Below are 13,825 nucleotides of genomic sequence, written 5' to 3'. Positions count from 1 at the left end.
TCTCAAAAACTACAAATGGCGACACGTCGACGTCACTTCCCTGGTTTGAAAAAAGCACGTAAAAGTCCTCCTACAAGTTGACATGCACACAGATGTAGTAGGAGGACTTTTACGTGCTTTTTTCAAACCAGGGAAGTGACGTCGACTTGTAGTTTCTGAGACTAGTAGTTCTCGGGTAAAACGTGTTTTTAAAACACTCATGGTGGACTTACAAATGTTCTGATGCAGCGTTTTGTGAGTACATAACCTATTTACACTACTGTACAAGTTTGGTAAGATTACTTGCACGTTTAGTGGTGCAATTTACGGGATACATCACATGTACCATTCACTCCTGTAACAAGCAATTCGAAAAACTCTAATATCTCCATAAATGTTCGACTAAGGTAAAAAAAACTTTGGATGGGGTATTTAGATGGGCTTCGGAGTGCATAGCAATAAAGTCAATTCTACTCTGAACCATCCCTTTAAGCTTGTAATACTGGTACCGGTATAGGAATTGCGTCATTTTATGAAAATGTTATACATATTGTTGCACAAATATAGACACATGTAGTATCTTTTGAAACCTTACAATCTAAACTTTCAGAATCTATGCATTTATGTTACATAATGAAAGATAATAAGGTCTGAATTTGCCCTCCACAAAAAAGTCACCCCTCGTAAAGACCGTGGGATCATGGGATTGACGAGATTCAAGCTGCCTTTCATGGCATTTTTTGGTCCAAACAGTGACTACGTGAGGTGACTCTCACAGAACGTCTCTTAAACTTGGGCTATCTATATGTAACGGATATATATAAATATATGTATATTCGTTTAAATAAGTGATTATTTGTGAGAGACTTTTATTTTGACGAGTGATCCCGTTTTCGCGTGCTGAAAGTGCAGCAGAGAGAGACGAAGAAGAGCGCATTGTATGAGTGTGTTGCACACAGAAGTGAGTGTTGTCGTTTCGAGAGCTTGTTCGATAAAGTTGCTTCAGCGGAAGATTATCGAGGCTTAACGACAAAAGCACTAAGGAAAAGTGTGGACAGTGACCCGCGTTTCGTGGCGGAAGGGAGTTTCTCCAGTTTCGTTTTGTGGTATGTGTTAGCTGTTATAATAACGCAGTATACATATAGTGAAGGCCACGAAAGCTGTGAGTGCGCTTCAGGTGCAGATCGAGTTTTGTTGTCGTCATCTGAGAGATATGCAGCACATTTTTGCTGTATTTTGTATTTTTCGTCTTTGATTAAAAAGCAGCGCCGAGAATAACGTGTCAACAAGACTATTCACGTGCATTTGAGTTTCCGCACGTGTCAGAGCATGTGATACTGCGACCGCTGAATAACGTAATGGATGCAAAGAAGTAATGTTTTAGAAGATTCCAGTTTGCAGATAATTTTATAGCCCTGCCATCCAAGTGACATCTTAGTTTGATTCATCTCCCGTTGAATTCTATTACTTTTAAATAGACGTTTCATCGGTGGGTCATTAGTACAGAATAGAGTGGATCTTTGAAGTTAACCACTTCAGCTACTGTCTTCAGTTAATTTCAACGCACCCCACGTCAAGACAACGCACTCCAATTCATTGTTCTTCGAACAGTTTTTTTTCTAAATTTCCCATTTTTCGGAGGACTGAACTGACACAGTGAACTGTGCTAATTCAAGTGGACTACAGAACGTGATGTGAGCAGTGAGTAAACCATTGAAGGAACACTTCACATAAGGGCTCATCTTGAATTGAAATTTGTTTGTGAATGGTTGTTTTTATTTGTTATTTTCAAATGTGACCGTTTGAGGGTGGTCATTTGAAACTGAGAATTGGTGAGTTTACAAATTGATAAATTGAAAGCATTTACTGTTTTGGAGTTTCTTAAGGGATTTGTCATATTTCAAGTAAAGTTTTCACCTTTTGTGTTTAAGGTGATTGTGTAAATTTAAAAGACAACACAAAGACAGTAAATTATTATTATTATTTTTTTTTCTTTAATGTAATTGACTACTCAAACAAAGGAACTAATACATCTTAAGAATAAGAATTTAAAAGAATAAATTCTGTTTTCTTTTGCACTTCACATCTACAGTTTGTTTTGTTGAAAGCTGTCAGGGAGTAGGGGCGTCTTATTTACTTTATTAGATCTGGGGAGGGAGGAGTCAATCAGACCGCATGCTCATATGCAAGTTACTTCAGGCAGCCCCGTGTAACATTTCTATACCTGAAGCCTACCCTTGTCAATCAGTAGTGTCCCAACACAATAAGGTAAACAAAACCACATACACACATTAGTGTGTAAAGAGACTAAAAAGTTTTGAGAACGGGGACTAAGATCCTTCGTTGTCTAAACTGCCAGGGCAGCCAATTCATTTCCCCTACACAACGGGCTAAAATTCCCCCGTTACAAAAGTGGCGTCACGAACAGGATCGAGTTAGGCAGATTTAAATAGTCACACGTCTCCAGGCCCACAAGTAGTGTTTTTTTGTCCAATAAGAAGATGGCTGAGCTAGAGGAGTTAAGGAGAGAAATGGTTGAGATGCAGAGGAGATTTGCTGAGCAGGCAGGGGCACTTGAACAAGCCAGGACAGAGCAGAGAGAAGCCCTGTCCCTAGCTAAAGTGGTAATAGAGAGTCAGGCCTCTGCACAAACGACTCCCGCTGCCATTTATATCCCTCGAGACCGTAAGCTCCCTGATTTCACTGGTTGTGTGTCAAAACCTGGAGAGCTGAGTATTGAAGAATGGGTGGCGTCAATGAAGTCTGCATTTCAGGTCATGAGGGTGCCTACTGAAGACCGGGTTGAGCTGGTGAAACAGCACCTAAAAGATGAAGCCAAAGCCACAGTTAAGTTTATGATGGACGGAAAAGAGGAGTCTGTTGACAACATCTTCACTGTTCTCCTTGACACTTATGGAGATAAAGTGCCCATTGGTACGAGGCTAAAAGAATTCTACGATCGTGCTCAGAATACAGGAGAAACAATACGCTCCTATGCATATGACCTTCGGGAAAAACTAAATCGTGTTCAACGACGAGAGCCAACCAGAGTGGCAGATGCTGAAGAGGTTCTGAAAGAGCAGTTGGTGTTAGGCCTGAAAGATGATTTCTTGCGTCGAGAGATGAAGCGCAGAATTAAGGCTGAGCCAGATTTGAGTTTTGTGCAATTGATGCAATCAGCAATTACCTGGTCAGGAGAGGAGGAAGCACAGCCTCCTAGTAATGTAAGGTCCAGTACCCGTGCCAGAGGGGTAGTGAATGCGGCTGCAGCACAGGATACTCCCTCCACTCTGTCACTTGAGAAATTGCATGAGGAGATCCAGAAAATAGCTGCTCGTCAAGAGGAATTATATCAAGTCGTTCATGCGAAAGAGAGGAATAGGCCACAGCAAAGTCATCTAAAGAAACAACCGTTAAAAGACAGTGAAGGGCGTTATATTTGTTATTCGTGTGGCGAACCCGGACACACCAGTCGCCATTGTCCACAAGGTGGCAAGGTGAGGAGGGGACCAGCTCCACCACAGTGTACAGTGGAATCAGCTGATGTTACAGAGAAAGATTCAGGAGGGGCAGTACAGAAAAGCCCGGGGCCCTCTTTAATTAGATGTCACACAGCAGAATGGATGGCTGATGAGACTACTGAAAAACTGAAGGATAGTGCTTTTGGGGATTGCCTTGCTGTTGAGGTGAGGATAGCAGGTGTCAAAACCAAGTGCCTCTTAGATACAGGGTCAGAGGTGTCCACCATCTCTGAGTCACATTTCAGACAGCATTTTGAGGAGCAAAACCTAAAGTTGTCCTCTGCATGCTGGGTTAAATTGACAGCAGCAAATGGACTAGACATTCCTGTCCTGGGTTGCTTACAGGCTGATGTAGAATGTCTGGGAAAGGTGCTTCCTAATAAGTGTATATTCGTTCTGACTGACTCAAGTCCTGATGTCAAGGAAATGAAAGGAGTGTCTGGGATCATCGGTATGAATATACTTAGTGAAGTTCAGTCTCTATTCATCCCAGCAGAGGGAATGGAAAAGGTGGACAAGTATAGTCAGCGAGATGAAGCACAAGTCCGGAGAATACTTGCTAGAGTTGAGAAGGAAGCAGGACGTCTGGGGCCAGACGGAAGAATTGGGCATGTTAAAATTGCTGGAAGACAAGCTGTTACTATTCCTCCCCGCTGTGAGAAGGTACTGGAGGGCCGCTGTGGAGTGTCATCTGGGGTGAAGAGTAATGTGCTAGTGGAACCTGCAGCTGGAACAAGTTTGCCGAAAGGACTCTTAGTGGCTCACGTTCTTGCTAAAGCAAACTGTGGAAAGGTCCCTGTGCGTATGGTGAATTTAAGCGAGAAAGCCATTAGAATTGCACCCCGTTCTAGAGTAGCTTCTGTTTATAGACCAAAGGAGGTGGTTACAAAGGATGTTCTTGAATTTGAGGAAGATGACGGTGTACTTCATGTCAAGGAATTGAAGCAAAACAAGCTTCAGGCTGACAAGAACTCACTCATGCAGCCACCAGTTCCTGTTGAAGTGAACTATGAAGGTCTCACACCAGCACAATGTGAAAGTCTCACTAAGTTGTTATCAAAGCACAGAGATGTCTTCTCCAGAGATGACCAAGATTATGGTTACACCACGGCTGTGGTGCATGATATTCCTACTGGTGAAGCACCACCGATAAAGCAGCGTCATCGTAGAGTACCACCGCAGATATTCCAAGAGGTCAAAAGGCATGTTCAGAACCTGGTTTCTCAGGGAATCCTCAGAGAGAGCAGTAGCCCCTGGGCATCACCTGCAGTCATTGTTATGAAGAAAGATGGCAGTGTGCGTTTCTGCTGCGATTATCGAAAGCTGAACCAAGTGACGTATAAGGATGCATATCCGCTTCCAAGGGTGGACGAGTCTTTGGACGCATTGGGTAATGCTAAATTGTTCTCTACGCTGGATTTGACTGCTGGGTATTTCCAGGTGGCTGTGAGTGAGAAGGATCGGGAGAAGACAGCTGTAACCACTCCATTTGGGCTGTTTGAGTGGACCAGGATGCCGTTCGGGTTGTGCAACGCTCCGGCCACCTTTCAGCGCCTTATGGGTGTGGTGCTTGGCGACTTGGCCTTTGACGTTCTTCTGGTCTATTTGGATGATGTCATTATCTTCTCCAGAGATTTTGAAAGTCACTGCGAGAGGTTAGAACTTGTCTTTAACCGTCTAAAACAACATGGTCTGAAGTTAAAGCCAAGCAAGTGCTTTCTTCTAAGGCCTGAAGTAAAGTTTCTAGGGCACCAGATCTCCGCAGAAGGCATTAAAGTGGATGATGAGAAAGTTAGAGCACTGGAAAGGTGGCCAGTTCCTAGAAATGTGAGAGAAGTCAGGCAGGTGCTTGGTTTTATGAGCTATTACCGCAGATTTGTCCCAAGGTTCGCTCAAATTGCCAAACCGCTGCATGCGCTGATAAGTGGCGGAAAGAGAAGTAAGACCCCAGTAACATTCACCTGGAGTCAAGAATGTCAGACTGCATTGGATGAGTTGAAAGAGTGTTTAATGTCACCACCAATTCTGGCATATCCCGACTTCAGTGAGTCCTTCACACTGACCACAGATGCAAGTCATCATGGATTAGGAGCTGTCCTCAGCCAGAAGCAGAAAGGGATTGAGCGTGTTGTGGCATATGCAAGCCGAGGATTAAGAGGTTCAGAGAAAAATGACAAAAACTATAGTGCATTCAAGTTGGAGCTGCTTGCATTAAAGTGGGCGATCACAGAAAAGTTTAGAGAATACCTTATGTATTCAAAATTCACTGTGATTACTGACCATAATCCACTACAGTATCTCTACTCAGCCAATCTCGGAGCGGTTGAGCAGCGCTGGGTAGCGCAGCTGGCAGAGTACAACTTTGAAGTATGCTATAGACCTGGCCGACACAACACGAATGCTGACGCCCTGTCGAGGATTCCCTCCAGAGAGGAACCGGAGAAGGACGACGATGAAAAGGATTTCATCTGGCTAGGAGCTGACGAGGTAAGAGCAAGTTTGTGGCCAGGCAAGAGGATTGATGAAGGAGAACCTGAGGGTAAAGCAGCAGTGCAAGCGTCAATAAGGGGAGAAATAAATGGGTATAGCTGGAGCGAGATAGGAAAGCAGCAGAAAAACGATCCTGTGATTGGTCCCATTTATACAGCAGTATCCGAGAGCAAGAGACCAAGTAGAATGGACCACAGTTGTATGGAACCAAAACAGAAGAAACTTGCCAAAGAATTTGACCGTCTTAAGCTGCGTCAGAGAGTGCTGTTCAGACGCATCCTAGACCCTAGGGATGGAGAGGAGATCTGGCAGATGGTCGTACCAGAATCTCTACAACGTGAAGTGTACGAGGGACAACATGAACACGGAGGTCATTTCGGAGAGAGAAGTACATTGACTCGAATGAGACGAAGTTATTACTGGCCTACCATGTCAAAGGATGTTCCATGCTGGATAAGGCAGTGCAAGAGATGTACACTGGCCAAAGATGTTTTTCCCAGACTTCGAGCCCCTATGACATGCAGTAACATTTCAGCTCCACTAGAAGTCCTAGCAATGGATTATACGCAGCTTGAGCAGTCTTCTGGAGGATATGAAAATGTGCTTGTTCTCACCGATATGTTTACCCGATTCACAGTTGCTGTTCCTACCAGAAACCAGACAGCAAACACGACAGCAAAAGCCCTACTCAAGCACTGGTTTGTTTATTATGGCTGCCCAGCTCGCCTGCATTCTGACCAGGGCAGGTGTTTTGAAGCTAATGTGATCAAAGAGCTTTGCAAGATCTATGGTATAGGAAAAAGTCGTACAAGCCCATACCATCCACAGGGTAACTCTCAATGTGAGAGATTCAACCGTACCATGCACGACTTGCTGAGAACCTTACCGCCAGAGAAGAAGAGAGATTGGAAAACTCACCTGCCAGAACTGGTAATGGCTTACAACAGTCATGTTCATTCATCTACTGGTTATTCTCCATTCTATTTAATGTTCGGATGGGACGCACGCTTACCAATGGACATTGTAGGGGAGAAGGATTTAGAAGAGGATGAGGTGGATAATCTGGACGACTGGGTGAAAAATCATCATGCAAGATTAAAGACGGCGGTGGAGATTGCAAATGCAGCATCTCAAGAGGCTTCCAGAAAGAGAAAGAGGATTTATGACCGCAAGTCATTTGGAGCTCTTGTGAGGCCTGGAGATCGAGTGCTAATGCGTAATCACAAACACCGTGGTAGAAACAAAATTCAAGATAAATGGGAAAACGCACCATACATAGTGTTAAAGCAAAACCACGCTGACATACCTGTGTTTACCATTAAACCTGAAAAGGGAGGTCCTACAAAGGTAGTACACCGAGATCAGCTTAGGCACTGTTCATTGCCATCACCCGCAATACCTCGTACATGCCAGCACAGTATGAGAGACAAATCAGAAACAGACACAGACACGTCAGACATTGTCTGCTTTCCTGCAACTTCACAACATCCCACTTACCATGCACAAACAAGGGTAGGTCAAGGGGAATCAGAGGAAGTAGAACAGGGTGACAATAACGAAACTCAGAGTGTAATAGCAGAATCAGAATTGAGGGTACAAGATGACTCAAGTGATGCTGATGTTTCAGAAGCTGAAAGAGAAAGTATTCCTGAACTCAGACGTTCTCAGAGGCAAAACAAGGGTATCTTACCTGTGAAGTACAGAAGTGATTATGTTGTCAAATAGGAGTTCAGAGGTTTCTGTAAATTCAAGTAATGACATACGAGAATATACGTGTATAATGTGATGTTTTTCTAATATGTTGTTTTGTGTTTCAGAGATGAGCCTGCTGGAGATGTCAATGGAGTGGCAGGGTTTAGCAGGGGGGAATGTAACGGATATATATAAATATATGTATATTCGTTTAAATAAGTGATTATTTGTGAGAGACTTTTATTTTGACGAGTGATCCCGTTTTCGCGTGCTGAAAGTGCAGCAGAGAGAGACGAAGAAGAGCGCATTGTATGAGTGTGTTGCACACAGAAGTGAGTGTTGTCGTTTCGAGAGCTCGTTCGATAAAGTTGCTTCAGCGGAAGATTATCGAGGCTTAACGACAAAAGCACTAAGGAAAAGTGTGGACAGTGACCCGCGTTTCGTGGCGGAAGGGAGTTTCTCCAGTTTCGTTTTGTGGTATGTGTTAGCTGTTATAATAACGCAGTATACATATAGTGAAGGCCACGAAAGCTGTGAGTGCGCTTCAGGTGCAGATCGAGTTTTGTTGTCGTCATCTGAGAGATATGCAGCACATTTTTGCTGTATTTTGTATTTTTCGTCTTTGATTAAAAAGCAGCGCCGAGAATAACGTGTCAACAAGACTATTCACGTGCATTTGAGTTTCCGCACGTGTCAGAGCATGTGATACTGCGACCGCTGAATAACGTAATGGATGCAAAGAAGTAATGTTTTAGAAGATTCCAGTTTGCAGATAATTTTATAGCCCTGCCATCCAAGTGACATCTTAGTTTGATTCATCTCCCGTTGAATTCTATTACTTTTAAATAGACGTTTCATCGGTGGGTCATTAGTACAGAATAGAGTGGATCTTTGAAGTTAACCACTTCAGCTACTGTCTTCAGTTAATTTCAACGCACCCCACGTCAAGACAACGCACTCCAATTCATTGTTCTTCGAACAGTTTTTTTTCTAAATTTCCCATTTTTCGGAGGACTGAACTGACACAGTGAACTGTGCTAATTCAAGTGGACTACAGAATGTGATGTGAGCAGTGAGTAAACCATTGAAGGAACACTTCACATAAGGGCTCATCTTGAATTGAAATTTGTTTGTGAATGGTTGTTTTTGTTTGTTATTTTCAAATGTGACCGTTTGAGGGTGGTCATTTGAAACTGAGAATTGGTGAGTTTACAAATTGATAAATTGAAAGCATTTACTGTTTTGGAGTTTCTTAAGGGATTTGTCATATTTCAAGTAAAGTTTTCACCTTTTGTGTTTAAGGTGATTGTGTAAATTTAAAAGACAACACAAAGACAGTAAATTATTATTATTTTTTTTATTTTTCTTTAATGTAATTGACTACTCAAACAAAGGAACTAATACATCTTAAGAATAAGAATTTAAAAGAATAAATTCTGTTTTCTTTTGCACTTCACATCTACAGTTTGTTTTGTTGAAAGCTGTCAGGGAGTAGGGGCGTCTTATTTACTTTATTAGATCTGGGGAGGGAGGAGTCAATCAGACCGCATGCTCATATGCAAGTTACTTCAGGCAGCCCCGTGTAACATTTCTATACCTGAAGCCTACCCTTGTCAATCAGTAGTGTCCCAACACAATAAGGTAAACAAAACCACATACACACATTAGTGTGTAAAGAGACTAAAAAGTTTTGAGAACGGGGACTAAGATCCTTCGTTGTCTAAACTGCCAGGGCAGCCAATTCATTTCCCCTACACAACGGGCTAAAATTCCCCCGTTACATATAGATCTACAGAAGGTGGCTCTATCAGTAAAATAATCCAGGGCTAAGCAACCCTATGGGGCCAGCACCAGTTCAAAAATTCACTTTTCATATGGTTAAATATTTTGAACCTTTTGTTCTAGAAGAATTAAATGCTGATGCTCATGCTGATCACATTCAATAGCTTACATTAAGACTCCACCCATTACAGTAGTGGCTATTTTGAAAAGTAAAGTACTGTTTTTTGCTACGCCTCCTTAAAACTTTGTCCAGTTCTTATGAGAACTGGCAGGATATTGAACAGACATTTTATGAAAAATGGACTCATGATAATCAAAATCAAATATATGATTTATTTTGGCAGAGTATCCAAAATGTAAAGCTGTAAAGGCATAACTTTATTCTGGAAAGGGGCTGGGGAACAACACCAAAATAGCATGTTTATGCTACCACTCAGAATTGGTATTTCTAATCAAACTGGAAATAACAGGTTCTTTTACTGTAAACTCACAGTAAAGTGTCATCATAGATAATGGAATGGATAATGACCAGAACACATTGATTTCTACAATATATTACTTCTGTAATAGAAAACAGAAAGCTACCATCGGAATTGCAACTGACATATGAGGTCCGTCTGGTTTGTGGATAGTGTGAACTCTCATGTGCAGCATTAGATGTTCTTTACGTCTGAAGCCCTTTCCACACTGATCACATACGAATGGGTTTTCTCCAGTGTGAATTCTCAAATGGGTGGTACATGTTACTTTTTGTTTAAAACTCTTTCCACAGTGCAGACATACGTGAGGCTTCTCTTCATTGTGAACTCTCATATGTGCTTGAAGTATTCGTCTTTGAACAAAACTTTTGCCACACTGAGAGCAGGTGAAAGGTCTCTATGTAGTGTGAACGCTCATGTGGTTGCTAAGGTTTCCCCTATCTAAGAAACTTTTCCCACACTGTTGGCAGGTGAACATCTCTCCGGAGTGCATTCGCATGTTTCTGTTAAGGCTTGCTTTTCCAGTGAAACTCTTTCCACATTGTTGGCATGCAAAAGGCTTCTTTCCACTGTGAATTCTCATATGGTATTCAAGGTTTGCATATCTAGTGAAACCCTTTCCACACTGTTGGCATGTGAAAGGCTTCTCTCCAGTGTGAATTCTCATATGGCATTCAAGGTTTCCATATCTAGTGAAACACTTTCCACACTGATCACAGGAGAGGCTTCTAGTTGGTGTGGAAGTATTTTTAGTTGATGAACAACCAACATTTTTCTCCAGCTATGGCATCAAAATTTTTATACAGATTTTCACCTTCCTTTTTATTCAGTTCTTGACTCTCCTCTTTCCGCTGCATCAGGTCTAGGATTTAAACAAATGAAATTTATCTCCAGTTTAATGGCAAAAAGCAACAGACATCAAAACATTTATACTGTACGGTGCCCGCCAGGGGACACCTTCGGTTCACTTATGTTTGTCGTGGCCACGACATATAAACTCGTGGGAACGTGATATTATGTCGTGGCCACGAGATATTAATTCGTGGGAACGTCATATTAACTCGTGGGAATGTCATATTATGTTGTGGCCACGAGATCATTTTGTCGAGGTAACGACATCCTTATGTTGTGGCCACGAGATATTAACTCGTGGAAACGTCATATTAACTCGTGGGAATGACATCCTTATGCCACGAGTTTACTACATAAACAAACCTGCGTGACCATAGTAACCCAGGATTTGATAGGTTTATTACTATTTTATTTTGAGTTAACAAATGATTGTATCAATTATTCTAGAAATTAATACAATATTTAATTATTATATTACCAATAGGCGATGCTGTCTGTGCCCAATGTAGACAGCATTCAAAAGTTTATCATGAATAAATATTACAAAGTACATCAAATAAAATAGCCCTACAAAAAATATTTTATGCATCCCACATTCTTGTCCATTAACGGATCCTATTTTTTACGTAATATTTGTATTATTCGTTTATATTCGTTATTTTCCCCTTTATTTCGATCTCTTAATGTTCTTAATGATAGGCTACTGTAAGGTATGACTGGGGTTTTCACTGGAATGCAGTTTAAAGGTTGAATTTACCATATATTGTAATTTATTTAGTCTAATTAATAGACAAATATAGTGTTTCAATGAAGAGTGAATTATTCAAGTAGTTTCATTTGGAAATCATTTCTTTTTACCCTCAGGCAGTAGAAATTTGTCAACATTCTCTTTTAAGCGTACCAGCACCTGGCCTGCCTCTGAATGTTTTGACCCTCTGAGTCACCCTCCCGACAGCCTTGCATGCGGTTTCGCACTGTGTCTTAGTTGGTTAAAGTGCCTGTCTCGTAAACAGGAGATCCTGGGTTCAAATCCCAGCGGTGCCTTGGGCGGCATTCCAGTCCAGCAAGCGCAAGGTTTTCCGAAAGCGACTCGCAAACAGGGATAGCGAGGGCAGCGAGTGGTTAATTTTGAAAACCGCCCCGACTCAGTTGTCGGCAAATGCCTTAAAGCTGTCCAGAGCCCGGTCAGCCAACAGCTGGCCTCTTCTCTGAAAGCCTGGATCACCTGAGTCGCCCTTCCGGAGGGCGAACGTGCTGCCCGGCTAGTCTAGTAAACAGGAGTTCCTGCGTTCGAATCCCAGCGATGCCTTTGGTTGCGCGCCACAATACAGCCGACGTCGTGCTTTACCAAAAAACGGACGGCGAATGGGGACACAGAGGAGCTCGAGGACAGCGGGCGGTTTCTCTTGCAACACGACCCTCTCACCTGCTTTTGAAAGATAGCATCCCAGGCTAACGGGTCCCACCGAGGAGGCGCCATGGCTTAGCTGGTCAAAACGCCCGTCTTGTAAACAGGCGATCCTGGGTTTGCTTCCCAGCGGTGCCTTTCCACCAGTGTCTGTCTCTGGCCTCACTGTTGGATGGGAGATCCCGATGACACTCTATGTTTTTGAACCGTGCCTCAATTGTGCAAAGACCTGAGGACCTGTCTTTCTGCCCACACAGCGTGCCACTCAGCCGAGCTGGACGGGCACAAATCTGTCAGAAAAGGCCTCAGTGGCCCAGCCTGGCATACCGAAGCTTTTCCGAAAGCGACCTGCAAACAGGGATAGCGAGTGGGTAACTTTGCAAACAGCCCCGACTCAGCCCAAGAACCAATTCAGTGAGGTATGACAATCACTGTCTTGCATCAAGTGGAGGCAGCAGGACGTTCGAAGTGTTGATTCATGCATCGTCTAAGCCGCCATCCCCACGATTAACATGCGGGTTGGCGCCGTGGCTTAGTTGGTTAAAGCGCCTGTCTAGTAAACAGGAGATCCTGGGTTCGAATCCCAGTGGTGCCTTGCAAATGGCAGCTTGGATCTTTTTGCCCTCCCTTGGACCTGAGGCCCTTACAGTGCCTCTGCCTTTCAAACGACACTGGACACTGCAATTGTGCAGAGACTCTGTTGTGCGGCTCTGCTTGTTCACTGTATGGCTCTGTAGCGCAATGGATAGCGCATTGGGCTTCTAGACTGCCAGATGAGGCCATTCAAAGGTTGTGTGTTCAAGTCCCACCAGAGTATTGGCTTTCTGGTAACTCTCATACTGTGCAGTGTTGCCCTCAGGCAGTAGAAATTCGTCAACATTCTCCTTTAAGCGTACCAGCACCTGGCCTGCCTCTGAATCTTTTGACCCTCTGAGTCACCCTCCCGACAGCCTTGCATGCGTTTTCGTGCCGTGTCTTAGTTGGTTAAAGTGCCTGTCTCGTAAACAGGAGATCCTGGGTTCAAATCCTAGCGGTGCCTTGGGCGGCGTTCCAGTCCAGCAAGCGCAAGGTTTTCCGAAAGCGACTCGCAAACAGGGATAGCCAGGGCAGCGAGTGGTTAATTTTGAAAACCGCCCCGACTCAGTTGTCGGCAAATGCCTTAAAGCTGTCCAGCGCCCGGTCAGCCAACAGCTGGCCTCTTCTCTGGAAGCCTGGATCACCTGAGTCGCCTTTCCGGAGGGCGAACGTGCTGCCCGGCTAGTCTAGTAAACAGGAGTTCCTGCGTTCGAATCCCAGCGATGCCTTTGGTTGCGCGCCACAATACAGCCGATGTCGTGCTTTACCAAAAAACGGACGGCGAATGGGGACACAGAGGAGCTCGAGGACAGCGGGCGGTTTCTCTTGCAACACTACCCTCTCACCTGCTTTTGAAAGATAGCATCCCAGGCTAACGGGTCCCACTAAGGAGGCGCCATGGCTTAGCTGGTCAAAACGCCTGTCTTGTAAACAGGCGATCCTGGGTTTACTTCCCAGCGGTGCCTTTCCACCAGTGTCTGTCTCTGGCCTCGCTGTTGGATGGGAGATCCCGATGACACTCTATGTTTTTGAACCGTGCCTCAATT

General features: G+C 43.7%; 1 protein-coding gene and 2 non-coding genes across 3 annotated transcripts in view; all 3 read left to right on the top strand.

The window, feature by feature from the left end:
- LOC141326062 (uncharacterized) overlaps nt 1-13,825 on the top strand; it is a 629,392-nt gene that overhangs the window by 461,989 nt on the left and 153,578 nt on the right. The gene's annotated exons all lie outside the window — the stretch shown is intronic.
- trnat-cgu (transfer RNA threonine (anticodon CGU)) lies at nt 11,766-11,839 on the top strand. Its single transcript has one exon. It is a non-coding gene; the product is annotated as a tRNA-Thr (tRNA).
- Nucleotides 12,725-12,798, top strand: trnat-agu (transfer RNA threonine (anticodon AGU)). Its single transcript has one exon. It is a non-coding gene; the product is annotated as a tRNA-Thr (tRNA).

The sequence above is a fragment of the Garra rufa genome, chromosome 2 (assembly GCF_049309525.1).
Source record: "Garra rufa chromosome 2, GarRuf1.0, whole genome shotgun sequence".
NCBI classification, from domain to species: Eukaryota; Metazoa; Chordata; class Actinopteri; order Cypriniformes; family Cyprinidae; genus Garra; species Garra rufa.
This window is presented reverse-complemented; position numbering and strand designations above follow the sequence as displayed.